Raw genomic sequence first — 15,301 nt, forward strand, 5'->3', positions numbered from 1 at the left:
TTTACTCTAATGTTTGATATTAGCAATCCGTGGTCAGTACCACAATCTGCTCCTGGTCTTATTTTGGCACAGAGAATATAGTTTCTCCATCTCCTGCTTCCAATTATATAGTCTATTTGATTTCTATATTGGCCATCTGGTTATGTCCATGTATACAATCATCTGTTCAGTTGTTTGAAGTATGCGTTTGTGATGGACAAGTTGTTGGCTTACCCCTCAAAAAATATAACCCCCAGTGCTTACTTCAGCAGCACACATACTAAAATTGGAACAATACAGAGAAGATGATCATGGCCCCGCACAAGGATGACAAACAAATTCATGAAGCATTCCACATATTTTTTAAAAATATAATACACAGATATAATACCCAGCTCTTCCCAAATAAATTTAAGAAAATCCAGTGTCTCCCACAGTTCTAATAGCATTCTGTTGACTACCATGGGGGAGCCTATAGTTTTTCTTATCTCCTGATCCAGATCACTGAGAAAATGTGTCTATATGCACCTAAGTTCAGAGTGGTAGCTATGCCATTGTTACCCACTGGCAATACAACTGTCTAGACCAGGGGTGGGCAAACTTTTTGACTCGAGGGCCACAATGGGTTCTTAAACTGGACCGGAGGGCCGGAACAAAAGCATGGATGGAGTGTTTGTGTGAACTAATATAAATTCAAAGTAAACATCATTACATAAAAGGGTACGGTCTTTTTTTTTTTTTTTTTTAGTTTTATTCATTTCAAACGGGCCGGATCCGGCCCGCGGGCCATAGTTTGCCCACGGCTGGTCTAGACACTTCCTTATAGGCAGGACCACTGGTGATGCCAAGTAGTTCAAGACTGAGGATTCTCATCTCTAGTCAGAGGTTCTGGTGTTTTATATCTGGAAAATAGAAGGCACTGAAGCAAGTACTTTATCATTACCCGATACCACCAATGCAGCTGTGGTCAACATGGCTAAGGTTCTGTCCCTGTGTCACCAATGCCACCACTTCCAGGAGGACTCAGTGTCTCTTGAGATCTTGCTTCTTTTTCTTTTTCTTTTTTTATATGTTTTTATTGAAGGGAGAAGGAGAGAGGGAAACATTGATGAAAGAGAAACACTTACTGGCTGCCTCCTGCACATCCACTACTAGAGATAGAGCCCTCAACCCGGGCATGTGCCCTGACTGGGAATCAAACCAGCAACTTCTCTGTGCATGGAATGACACTCACCCTACTGAACCACACCAGCCAGGGCACTGCTTATTTTTCATTGCAGGCCCTTTGCTTTCAGGCTAAGGATAGCCAGGCTGACTTATAATCTAAGTGGCAAATGCAAACATACTTCCTTCTAACAATAACATATTGGGCTTGACCCAACTTCTGTACTTCTGTCTTCTCCTCCCTTAGGAGAAATTGTTTCTTCATAGCAAAACAGACCCTGCTGAGCGGCCCACTCTCAGACTTATGCAGATATTCTTCTAGCCTAGCTTGCTACATTCTTCTATCCTAGTTTTCTCCAATTCCTAGGGAATGGGCAACTAATACGAGAAAGAAACTGACTAGTTGATCATTTTTATAGCACAGTCTCTGTAAGAACCTGAATATGACCATTATTATTATAAGCCTACTGGCCAAACTGGGCAGAGTTGGCATACAACAATCCTCATAAACAGACTTGAATTTTCTATTTATTTTTCTTCATATTACACTAACATCAAACTATGTTTTCAGTACATACACTTGCATTTGATAAAGATAAAAGAATGCTTCATACTTGGGAACTGTAGCTTGAAGGGTCAGTTGCCGGGGTCCAACCCCAGCAAGTCCAGGGGTTCCCAAAGGCGTAGACGGAGTCGGCGAAGAAGGAATGACACGGAGACAGCGTTCAGTTGATCAGCAGCCTAGCCAGGATCTCCAGCCAAATTCTGGTCTGGATCTCCAGAGAGGTTCTGCTTCGGATCTCCAGCGAGGTTCTGTAGCCATGTTCCCTCGCTAGGTTCTCCAGCCAGGTTCTGTCCAGGCTCTCCAGTCAGGTTCAGTGTCCAGGTTCCAGTCAGGTTCTCCTGCCAATCTCTGTAGTCAGGTTCAGTCCAGGATCCCTTGCCATGTTCTCCCGCTAGGCTCTGTCTCTAGGCTCTGAGGCCAGTCCCTCTCCAGGATCCTCCGGCATGCTCTCTCCAGCGAAGTTCTTCTGTCTCTAGGCTCCGTGTAGGTTCTGTCTTCTTGATTCTGTTCTAAGTTCTGAGTCTTTCTGTCTTGTTACAACTGTATTTATACCAGTTGATTTAATCCTATCAATCTCTATTACAAAGGTTAGGGCGTTTCTTATCTCCATTCCAGGGAGAAAAGATTATGTAGTTTAAGCATGATTGTTCGTAGTTAAAGGGATTAATTACCCGCCTGGCACTTAGTTAAGGGGTTTTATTCCCTCCCTAACTTCAGGGGAAAATCCCTACCTGGGGATTCAACCTTTCTCGGAGAGGTGACCTTGGTTAAAACACAGCGCCAAGAAGGTGAGCAAACATATTAAGAACCGTATGCCATATATGCCAGGTCCCTTGAAACAGCAAGGATGGACCGGCTCCCGGCAGTCAGTATCAGTGCTACAGTTTGCATTTGAATCATTTGTTGAAAGCTTTCTTTGCTGGAAGCTTAAATCCTTCCTATCCAGCTTTGTTTGGGCTGTTACCTTATCAGACATGTTGGGAGGGGCGGTACTGTGTCGGTAGTTTTCAGAGAGCACTATAGAAATAAATCAGAACTCCAGACTTTACTCTTAGCTCCTGTCATACATTGGGCATTTTCAGTTTAGGGGGTAGAAGGGAAACTGAGAAAAGTTGCATTTCAGTTGTTTCTCCAGCTGTCTCAGAAAACTCATACTATTTTCTAAGAAAATAGTTTAAAAGAGTCCTCCCAGGTTTGTCTCAGTGGATAGAGCACCGGTTTGCAGACTAAAAGGTCCCCAGTTTGATTCAGGTCATGCCCGGGTTGGAAGCTCAATCCCCAGCCGGCGGTGTGCAGGAGGCAGCCGATCAATAATTCTCTCTCGTCATTGATGTTTCCATCTCTCTCCCTCTCCCTTCCTCTCTGCAATCAATAAAAAAAATATATATATTTTTTTTAAAAAAGAAAAGAAAATAGTTTAAAAGAGACAATTTCCTACCAATTCTTTAAATGCTACAGGAATAAGATACATTTGTAGGACATAGAGCACAGAAGTATGCTCACCTCCTCTTCCTGTTAGCATGGTGACACGTCCTTCCTGTTTATCGCTCTTGAGGATATCAACTTTTCCACACTTCAGTTCCTGGAACGCCTTGATGTCACAGCTTTCTCTGTTTTCCCTCTCCAACTTTTCTCCACCACTGGGGTCCAAACTGAGACTGGAAAGACAAGGGTCTCACTTTCAGTTCAAATATGAAGTTCTTCCGACACAAAACTCATCCAAAAGACAGAAGAGACAGAAGATCCAAAACGGAAGGATTACATAAGCAGAAAACCAAAATAGGAGTGAGGAGAGCTCTTTCGCAGACACAGCCCCAAATCTTTAAACAGACTTAGGTGCAAACGTGTGCAACTATAGAAGGTGCTATGGGAGTAATAAGGAGAGATAATTTGATCAGGTAATACCTGGATTGGATTTTAATCCTTGCACAGGGCAGGAGATTAGGGCTTGGAATTGAAATCTTTTTTTTTTAAATATATTTTATTGATTTTTTACAGAGAGAAAGGGAGAGGGATAGAGAGTTAGAAACATCGATGAGAAAGAAACACCGATCAGCTGCCTCCTACACACCTCCTACTGGGGATGTGCCCGCAACCAAGGTACATGCCCTTGACCCGAATCGAACCTGGGACCTTTCAGTCCATAGGCTGACACTCTATCCACTGAGCCAAACCAGTTAGGGCTGGAATTGAAATCTTGCTTAAAGGCCTTTTGTGGAAGAGTTGTTCCCAACATGTAAAGAGGAACAAAGAAGGGGGGGGGAAAAATAGCTCAAGAGCCCAGGGAGCCGACATGCAAGCTCATCCTGGCTTCTACTTTGGGTGAAAACAATTGTTAAAAGAGAAACCAACTCCTTTGGCCTGCAACTTTTCAGAATAGAAAGCCACATGGTATCAGAGAATCCCTAAACTGAGTACCAAACATAAATGTTGGTGTTCAGCCAGTTACACACTTAAGTACCTGGCAGAGTTGAATGCAAAATTGTCCTGCAGAGACTGTAGTGGATAATGTCAGTGTCAGTGCTTCACCCAGATTCCTGGATCTATTTTTACTGTTTCTTGGGAGGGGAGTCCTCTCTTTTGCTGCTCTCCTATCCAGCACCTACTGGGTCTCCTTTTTCAGGAACCTGCTCTCCAAACACATCCCCCTGCTCACCCACTTTTCATAGCTCCCTAGCCTCAGTTACAACTCTGTGGTATAACTTTAACTCCAGAGTCCCCTGCAGGATCAGCCTGAGATCATTTTCTGTGGGACTTTGCCTGAGATCATACCGTGTTTGGATTTCTCCTCTCCTCTGTCCTATTTCCCCCAACCCTTTGCCAATTTCCCTGGAACACTTCCTTAATAAGCACTACTATTGAATCCTCATCTCCAGTGTCTGTTCTAAGGAACATGACCCAACACATTCCCATGGGATCCTCCTGTAAAATAAACAAGTACCTCTAAAGACGAACTCGCTAGAAAAAAATTACAGAACATACAAGAGAGCATGGCTGGCATGGCTCAGTGGTTGAGCATCAACCTATGAACCAGGAGGTCATGGTTTGATTCCCAGTCAGGGTACATGCAAGGGTTGCAGGCTGGATCCCCAGTAGGGGGCACGCAGGAGGCAGCTGATCAATGGTTCTCTCTCATCTTTGATGTTTCTATGTCTCTCTCCCTCTCCTTGATGGTGAATATAAGACATTGTTGGGGGAGCTAGCAATCTGAATCTGTGCCAGTAACCTGACTTCTAATGCACATTCTTGTTAGCCGATAATTAACTCCATTGATGCCTGTCCTGCCTTGCAGAATCTGTTTCCCAGAATACTCCCTTTTTGCAGAGGCCATAAACCATGAACCATACACAAACCCCAGAGGGGGTTATCAGGCTGGCGCCAAGACAGGCCTTTGGGTGTGGTCTCATGTCCCCCATCCCAACCCAAATGGCTTTTTGCAAAGCCTGCGAAAGGTCCAGAAGCCTGATCCATATTTGGGGGACAAAGAAACCAAAGGGTATAAAGGAAAATCTTCCTCCATATTCACTCACTCAGGATTTGGAGAACTGACCCCCCGAGTCACTGTATTAGTACATCTGAAAATAAATGGGTTTATCCTAGATCTCTGAGTACTCCCTGTGTATTTCTCGGTTGCCTGGTAAATTCTATAACATCCTTTCCTCTCTTAAATTAATAAAAATATATTTTAAAAAACATACAAGAGAATAAAAGCCATCTGAGACAGAGTCTGCAGACACAGTAACAGAAATTATTGCTACTAAGGACTCAGGGTAATATAAAAAACAACTTGACAGAATATGTAAATTGCCCAGGATATACATGGAGAGAAGCAAAAATGGAAAGTATAACTGTAAGATATGAAAACAGCCCAAGTGCCCATCAGTAGATGATTGGATAAAAAAGCTAGGATTCATTTACACAATGGAATACTACTTGGCAGTAAAAAAAGAAAAAGAAAAGAAAAGAAAGACAAAAAGAGAAAATCTTACCTTTTGTGACAACATGGATGGACCTGAAGATTATTATGCTAAGTGAGATAAGCCAGTCAGAGAGAGACAAATACAAAATGCTCTCATGTATATGTGGAATCTAGTGAACAAAATAAACTGATACACAAAATAGAAACAGAGGCGTGGATGCGTAGAATAGACTGACAACTGTCAGAGGGGAGGGGGGTTGTGAGGCTGAATGAGAGAAGGTAAAGGGATTAAGATATATATTAATATATCCTGGCGTGGCTCAGCAGTTAAGTGTCAACCTATTATCCAGGAGTTCATGGTTCAATTCTCCTGACTGAGTTGCCAGCTCAATCTCCAGTGTGGGGTGTACAGGAGGCAGCCAATCAATGATTCTCTCTCATCATTGATGTTTTCATCTCTCTCTCCCTCTCCTCTCCTCTATGAAATCAATAAAAATATATTTTTTTAAAAAACACATAGACATGAATTTTCACACCAATGTCACCCTACTAAATTCAATAATTAAAAAAAGAGATGTAGATAAACAATGAGCAGTTTCTTCATAGGCCTAAGAGATGCTCCTGAGAAGAGAATAAAAAATAGTGAAGAGGCAGTATCTGAAGCAATAATGTCTGATTAATGTATAGAGGTCGTGAAGGAGAGGAAACAACACAATTCCTATATGAGGTAAATAAAAAAATAAGTGCATCTGAAAGAGACATTGTACCGCACAAAAGCAAAGAGAATACCTTAGAAGTGACCAGAAAGGAAAGACAGATTAGATGTAAAGAAACAATAATCAGACTACCATGTGTAATTGATAGCAGCAACTGAGGCGAGAAGACAGCAATACAATATCTTCAAAGTGAAAAATGACTGTAAACATCAACCAAATTCAACTAAAATACAAGTAGCCCCTGTCTTTTGAAAGTTCGCTTCACGACACTTTGTTTTTACAAAAGACCTACATTAGTACCTGTTCCCACTAAACAAAAGAAATCCAAAGAGGATTTTCGCTTTTATGGAAGAAGGTAAAAAGCAAAAATAGTGTGATGTGTCCTAAGGTAATTGCTTCTTTGCATAATGCTATTTCAGCTTCTAAGAGCTCCCAGAGGCTCACTCTACTTTCAGGTAGCAGGGGAAAGAGAAAATAAAGACAGTTTTACACAGCAACGTGAGATTTTATAATATCTGCCTTCGGTGGCTTCTTCTTGTACTATAGACCAAAATCTACGAAGTCCTATCTCCCTGTCTGACCCCACTTCCTTCTGCTCTTCCTCTGGCTCCCTGACCTTCTTTGTGTTCCTCCAACATGCCAAGCTCCTTCCTCTTTGTAAGACCTTTGCACTTGCACTTTCCTCTGCCTGGAATACTCTGCCCTTACATTCCAAAAGCATCCACTGCATTCATGTTTGCATTTTCAAAGATGTTTTTTGCAGGTCAGTTATGTCCCTGTCACTGCCTTAGGCACTGGGGATACAGCACTGAACAGAACAGACAAAAGTCTCTGCTACTGTGGAGTCTAGGTCCTGGCAGCTGACAGCTTTATCAGTCAGGTCTTTCCTGATCACCGATCTAAATGTGAACATTATTCATAGTTTGTCTTTCTACTTATTCTGTCTCTTCCTACTAGTGCGTGACTTCTTTGATAGGTGGGACCTTGTCTACCTTGTTTATCACTGTACTCCAAGAGCATGCAATGACGCCCGAAACGATTGTGTGTTCAAGAAACACTTGTTGAAGGAATTAAAGTTAAAATGAATGTTGAAAATCAACTTTAAAAATGAATGTTGAAAGAATGAGTTCATGGAAGGTGTCCCAGAGGAGGAAAGGGTTACAATTCTACTTAAGGAAAACATAAATTGCATTCAGAAAAGGGGTGTGTGTGTGTGTGTGTGTGTGTGTGTGTGTGTGTGTGTCTACAAGCAGAAGAAAAGGCCCCATATAAAGGCTAGAGAATGGATATCATGACAGAAGAATAAGGGGTTAGTCAGGCAGGACCTAGATCTAAGGCTGTGTGTCATCCAAAGGAGTTAACATTTTGTCTTATAAAACGAAAGTAGTGTGTATGCTGACCATTTGTTTTAACATAAGATGGTAACTTTAAAGCTATGTTTTGTGATTTAATTTAAAAAGTAAAGAATGTTTCTACTTTGTTGGAATAAAAAGACCTGTTTAGTTATAATTATTTATTTTTATAAACTCAATTTTAATTAACATAATATTTTATGATCTCATAGTCCATCTGATTGGTAAAAAAAAGTCATTTTATTAATAATCAACTTCATATGATGCTTTCTATAAACAGAAATATTAAAATAGGTGTATATCAAGCATTGGAACCCAGTTATGTACAAACTTAAAATGTATTTTTCCCTAACCGGTATCAAGTTTATGAGCCCACTTGAGTCTGGGTGGTGAATTTTTCAACATCATCATTATATTTGTCATGTAATAAAACATAACATGTTTCGTATGTTCAAGGCACTATTCTAACCCATTTAATTTTCTCCAAAAACACCTTGGTGCAGGGACAATTGCTCTAGGTCATTTAGCTAGTGAATGGAGTAACCAGGATTCAAATGCAGTAGTTTGGTGTGTAGCCTGTGAACCACAACTCCATGCTGATTTAATCCTTCCTGCGAAATGTCATTTTTCCCACTGAGTTTTCTCCCCTAATCTTTTATGCAAACATGTACCGTCCAGCTTTAAGTCATCATCTCCATGTCCCTGATTTTCCTCTGTCCTCCTCCAATTCTGTTTCTCCTCACAGGCTTCAGAATTGGAGCTTCTGGCCAAAGACAAAGTCCTAGTCAGGTGCTTTCAGAGGATGGGAGGGGGTCCCTGTCCTCAATCAGACCCAGTCTGATGTCAGTTTTGTCTCTACTGACGTAAGGGGCCTCCCTGTAGGTGGCATATGAGGTTTGCTTAGCCAGTGTGCCTCTCCCACGGACTCTCCCCAGTGGAGCCCACATCCTTCTGGCTGTACTTCTGCTGAACAACAATCTAAGTCTCTCTTGTCCTTCTGCTCAATGTTCTCTCTCTTAAGCGGAATCATGAGCACCAGCTTCCGTGCCCTCTAGGAACAGGGATATGGTGGCCCACTCAGCCCCTTGTCATAGGCACACTGTGCTACTCCCATGTCCTGCTGGCCTCCTGCTTTAATGAATCTCCTACTTTCAGAAATGTCCAGGTGGAAAATCAATGACATTCCCACCACTTTGTAAAGCCAATGGTAAGGTGTGCCATAATTTAGAAATAGAAACTTTCTTTGTGCCTAAAATGTGAACCCATCATGTCTTTTGTCCTCAGCTGTGAGTTTAGCAAGTCCTCCACACCAGTCAGTAATGCCTGGGAGTTACTGGAAAGGATCTGAGTTGGTACATCATTTCCTCATGTCCACATCAACACATTCATGTTATGAAACCACGATAGGAAGTGACATCAATATCACTTGCATCAGCATAAAGAATTACAGGAACTTTATAGGGTATTAGTGACTACTGGTAATAAACACATCCTATTTATACACTCAGCTCTAATAATTTCACATTAAAACCATCACTTTTCAAAGTTAAGAGCACTAAGAACCAAGCTCTCTCTTTGGGTAATAAGTTTACTATTTAAAAATATGTTTTTATTGATTTTTAGAGAGAGAAAGAGGTAGAGGAAGAAGGGAGAGAGATATAAACAAAAGGCTGCCTTCTGCATGCAACCTGGGCATGTGCCCCGACTGGGAATTAAACCAGCAACCTCTTGGTGTATGGGTCAACACTTAACCACTGAGCCACACTGACCAGACTGTAGCTTACTAATTTTTCTATAAAATTTCAAATGCCAAAAACTACAAAACTTTATTAGCTAATATACACTTCTAGTATTTGTATTAAATTTTTAAACAAAATTAATTTTGTTTGTGTCACTTCTGACCATCTCTATTATATAAATACTAGAGGCCTGGTGCACGAAATTTGTGCACTGGGGGGGGGGTGTCCCTCAGCCCAGCCTGCACCCTCTCCAATCTGGGATCCCTCAGGGGATGTCCAACTGCTGGTCGGACATCCCTCTCACAATCCAGGACTGCTGGCTCCTAACCGCCTGCCTGCCTGCTTGATTGTCCCTAACCACTTCTGCCTGCCAGCCTTATCACCCCCTAACCACTCCCCTGCCAGCTTGATTGACACCTAACTGCTCCTCTGCCAGACCGATTGCCCCCAACTGCCCTCCCCTGCAGGCCTGGTCACCCCCAACTGCGCTCTCCTGCTGGCCATCTTGTGACAACATGGGGGTGGCCATCTTGTGATGCAAGGGTGTGAGGGTCAATTTGCATATTACATCATTATTATATAGGATATTATAGTGTGATGATAAAAGAATGAAGCACTAGTATACTACTTGGCTCATGTTGAGCCTATTTTCTAATTTGAAAAATATGATTGACCCTACCTACCTCATTAGGGTCCTTGTTTTCAGGGTTCTACTTATTAAGAGCAGGTCATAATTATATTGTTCTTAGCCAAAACTCTTCTACCTACTTATTCATGCCTTACCCCTGCTTATTAGCAAAACTTGGCAGCAAAGCCCTTAAAATCCTTGAGAATAATATTTCTCAGCTTCCTGGATACTGTTTAGTGTGTAGACTTAAAAAATCACAGTCTTTAAAAAATATTCTTATTGATTTCAGAGAGGAGGGGTAGGGGAGAGAGGTATAAACATCAATGATGAGAGAGAATCACTGATCAGCTGCCTCCTGCATGGCCCTCATGGCGATCAAGCCCACAACCCAGACATGTGCCCTGACTGAGAATTAAACTGTGACCTGGTTCCTATGTCAACACTCAACCACTGAGCCATGCAGGCCAAGCGAAAAGTCACAATCTTGAAAACAATCCCCTTAAAAAGAGTTTAGCTATCCAAAGCAGCATCCCCAACTCCCACCATCCAACTCACTTAGAAAGTGCTTTCCTGCCTGGTTATAGAAGTTGCCACTATCACAGACTGTTAGACTTCCTACCACTCAGCCATTCATTTCTGAAATTTTGCAATTTTTAATATTCCTAGAATGAATGTGAAGCTCAAATTTTCACAGCTTTTGTTCTGCACTGTTGCTCCCCCTAGTGTTGACTGAGTGCATAGGTTTATGATTGAGGTCTGGTTCCTACTTCCAAGAGCAAAGTGCTTCATTGAAATGACGTTAGGAATTTTAAAAATCTGACAGTCGGTGCACATTTTCTTTCTTTTTTCCCCCTTTTCCATTTTTTTCTTGGCTTTTCCACCCATTTACTCTTCCATATGCATTTTAAAGTCATTTTATTTTTGAGTTAAAAAATTAAGATTCAAAATTGCACTTTAATTTTTGAAACAGAATGATAAATCTTGGCTCGGGCACATTCATCGTTTGCTCGTGAATCTACTTCAAGTTATTTAGTTAGAGGGTAATTTTTAATAACGAAATAAGCACTTGTAAATCTATCACCCAAAACAAAAACTAGAACCTTGATAATAATCTGTCCCATCCTCAGGATTCCCCTACCCAAGGCCACACCATCATTGCAATTCTAACTATAATCAAAGATATTTTTCAACTTCGTTTTAATTTAATTTATTCAAATTTTATTTTATATGCCCAAGAAAAGATCCTCAATAATTCTAAATATTATGCAGTTTTAAACATATTGTGGCAGAGATCGCTAGCTGCCAATACTAATATCCATTCTCTCTTTTACCTATTTAATAGAACAATATTGGTTTGATTCAAGGTGACAAAATTTTCAGTTAAAAAACTACATTTCCCAGTCCCCCTTGCAGCTAGGTATGGCCTATGGATAATTTCTGGTCAATGGGACATAAGTGAAAGTTGTTAGATGACACTCCTAGAAAGGTTTATTAAAGTGGGAGTATACATCTAGGGTACATGCATCATTCAACATTCATCTTCTTCCCTTCAGACTGTGGATATGAAATCTGGAGTTCAAGCAGCCATTATAAACACAGGAGGAAACTGGAGGATAGAAAACCATTCTCTAAGGATAACAAAGCAGAAAGAGATAAGAAGCCTGATAATTGCACAACCATATCACCACCACTGCCTATCTCTAGACTTCTTTTTAGTGAAAGATAAAGATATCTATCTTGTCTATGCAGCTTTTATTTTCAGTCTCTGTCACTAGCAGCAATATCCATTTCATAACTGATACAGTACTGTAAAGGGAAGATTCATTTCATAGTTTGGGGTTTTTTATGTAGGAAAGTTATTTATTATTTTAAAAACTAGACATCTTACCAAACTGTTATTAACAACAAAATGCAATATATCAGCGATACACTGACACGAATAGAACATCTTAAAGTTATATTTTGTAACTTCTGATTTTTTAATTTGGGAAATTAATGGTTTTGTTTTTATTTGTATTGTAACTAGAGAACCTACTGAGCTCTTTTGTTATTTTAGTAGTTTTGAAACCTTTGACTTTTAAAGTTAGTCATCTTATTATCTGGAAATAAAAATAATGTTTTTTCTCTCCTAATTATTGTGCTTGCATTTATTCTCAGGGTTTTAAAAATTCTTTTTATTGGCTCAATGTTCTAAAAGTCAATTCTGCTTTTTGTTAGTTTTTGGTACTATTTTTATTGGGGGGGGCACTATTTTTTATTCTGTTTTGGCTACTTGATCTATATGATGAACTCTCGATTTTTGTGGCTGACAGAAAAAATAAAATTTCCAATTTAAAGTAATGCCATCATTTCTGATTTTAAAGTGATCAATTCAGTATTTAAATTCAGTTGCTCAAGATTTTCTCTCTTACTACTCCAATCCTTCTCCTTCTTCTTCGTCTTCTCATTCTTCTTCTTCTTCTTAATCCCTGTCCTTAGAGTAATCTTAAATTTCCAAAGAACATATTACCTACATATTAATTACAGAAGTATTACTTACAGAATATTACTATCGTCTCTAGCCTCTGCTATACTGTCACTTATCACATCTAGGCTTTTTATTGCCATCATGAAGCCAGTGATTACTGCTGAAATCCACATACGATAAATCCTATTCATTCCAACCTCAAGTCTTTTTAGGTCCTCCAGTCACCTGTCATTTGGAAGCTTAAGAAAAATGTGTTTGTCTTACCACATAGCTTATGACAATAAAGACCCACTAATGACAATAAGGACTAAGTATGAAAGGCTCTTTACATCTTGGGAAAGTCCCCAGAAGGGGCAAAAAGACAAAAGAGTTAGTTGAGGCTCATGTGAAAATAACTGAAATTCTGCTAATGGTGGATTCTGCTCTGCAGCTTTTAGCAAAGAAGAACGTACTGTGAGTAGTGACTCCTTCTCACTTTCCTCCCACAGAATAAGGTTTATATTAATTGATCAAGTTTCCCCCCAATCCCAAGTTTTTAAAGTTGTTTTCCTCAATTCACATGTTTCCATTATATTCTCCATATGGAAAACTCATCATAGTTTTGCTACCGTGAGAATGTCATGTTGCTTAAAACAGATGTTAATGACAATTTGATTAAAAGGAAACCTCAGAAAAGTCAAAATGACTGTGGGAAAGAGTGTTAATACTTTTGGGGTTAGAAAAATATAACTATGTTGTATTGACACACTTGGAGGACTTATGTAAAAAGTATTCCTTTGGCTATTTGCTCATGTGAAAAAGACTTGTAAACCAATCCCAAAGGTTTCTATACTCAAGAGACATTTTCTTAAATGATTGGTTTTGAAAACTTTCTGGGGAGAGATAACATAAATATCCTTCCCTATTATCCTAGACTATTTTCTCTTGTCCCCTTATAGTCTACATTTGAAGTACCAGATAGTTTATACATTGGTTATAGTCTATGGTTGTAGAGAAAGAAAGGGGGAGAACCCAAATGGGACTGAACAAAATACTTGCTAAGTCCTAGATTCTGCTTTTTTAAAGATCCCCTTCATTTAGTTCAGAGAATCTTCTGTGCTGTGACTAATTTCCTCCATCTCAGCTCAGTGCCACTGAGCCTCTACTAAGGTCTTCTGATGCAGGAATTTCTACTATTGAGAGATTTTACTGGACCTATTCATGGATTCTTTCCTCGCACTGTTTTCTCAACCCCATAGACAGCTTCTCTCCAGTTGAAAGATACAGTATAAGTAATAGTTCTCAGGATCTTGTCAGTTTCCTTTGTGTTTTTCAATGAGGTGCTGGGAAAGAAGGCTCGTGACCTCAGGTTCTTTGACTTCCGACCTCAGGTTCTTTGACTTCCATTATCAAAAAATAAAATTTTTGCCCAGCCGGTGTGTCTCAGTGGTTGAACATTGACCTATGAACCAGGAGGTCATGGTTCCATTCCCAGTCAGGGTACATGCCCAGGTTGCCAGCTCAATCCCCCGTGGTGGGTGTGCAGGAGGCAGCTATCGATGATTCTCTCTCATTGATATTTCTATATCTCTCTCCCTCTCCCTTCCTCTCTGAAACCAAAATAAAAATATATTTTAAAAAAGTAAAATAAATTTTTTGAAATGTATACCCTAATCTTGTTCTGTGATTGGTTTCTTCTGGTGAATCCTTGGCTTGGCTTTATCGTTATTGTTTTTGCCTACTTTCCCTTGGGTATGGAGGCATAAGGTTCTAGGCCACTACATCACTATGCTATCATGAATTGCAAATATTCCCACTTTATTCTTTCCATGCAGTAAACCTCAATGAAGAATTCAGGCTTCAGGGGAGAGTTTAAGTAGAGGATACAAATGAGAACCCATGAGCCAGTAATAATTTGCCTGGATCATAAGATGATAAATTGAAGTATCTAATTGTCTTATTCATCATTGCTTTTTCCATAGAATAGGAAGAGTAAAAAAGCAAGTTCATGTGTTAGAATGTTTAAAACTCTCCCCATCAGCAACATATTTCGGTACACTTGGATTAAATCTACATTATATAAACAAAGGAAAATAAAGTTATGGTCAATTATCAGTTGAGTTTAGGCAATGAATAAGCTAGCGGCTAATTATCTGTCTTAGCTATTTCCTTTGACTAAATCCATTGGATAATTGCCCAGCACACTTGTAACTTAGCTTGCCATGAATTTCCAAAGAATTAGAATCTAATTTATAATTTAAAAGTCTAATGTATGAGCACACACACGCAAATGCACACACAGGGAAAGAAAGAGACTGAAGCTGGGAAGACAAGTGAACCTTTATACAATACCTTTAATTATATAAAGATAAATTTTATCCTAACTCCTTGCTTAATGACACATAAAACATAATTTATAAATAACTCAACCTGTAAAACTATTGAATTGGGAAATTATCAGCATACTAGAAGCCTTCTTCTCTTAATTTAAATATCACAGCTAAATCTACTGTAAAGGTAAAATACCTAATTATATTAAAAGTCAAGGTTACCATTATCATTTATATAACAGCACACATACACTTTCCCTGTACCTTGGAATCACACAGATGTTCATAGCTCTAGGACCTCAAAGGGAGTCGCTTTATATCTCCACATGTTACAGAAGCTGTAAAATGAGATAATGTACTAGTAGCCAGGTGCAAATAAATAGACCTCCAGCACCAGCGTCCAAAGACTCAGCTTGTTTCACACTATTCTCTTTCTAATCTTAGGGATTTAAGACAAAAGATA

The 15,301-nt window shown here is 39.7% G+C and overlaps 1 non-coding gene across 1 annotated transcript; it reads left to right on the forward strand.

Annotated features, from left to right (window-relative positions):
• The first annotated feature begins 235 nt into the window (after positions 1-235).
• On the forward strand, positions 236-341 carry LOC132228900 (U6 spliceosomal RNA). Its single transcript, XR_009451508.1, has one exon. It is a non-coding gene; the product is annotated as a U6 spliceosomal RNA (small nuclear RNA).
• The last annotated feature ends 14,960 nt before the right edge of the window (positions 342-15,301 follow it).

This window comes from Myotis daubentonii, chromosome 2, assembly GCF_963259705.1.
Source record: "Myotis daubentonii chromosome 2, mMyoDau2.1, whole genome shotgun sequence".
Classification (NCBI taxonomy): domain Eukaryota; kingdom Metazoa; phylum Chordata; class Mammalia; order Chiroptera; family Vespertilionidae; genus Myotis; species Myotis daubentonii.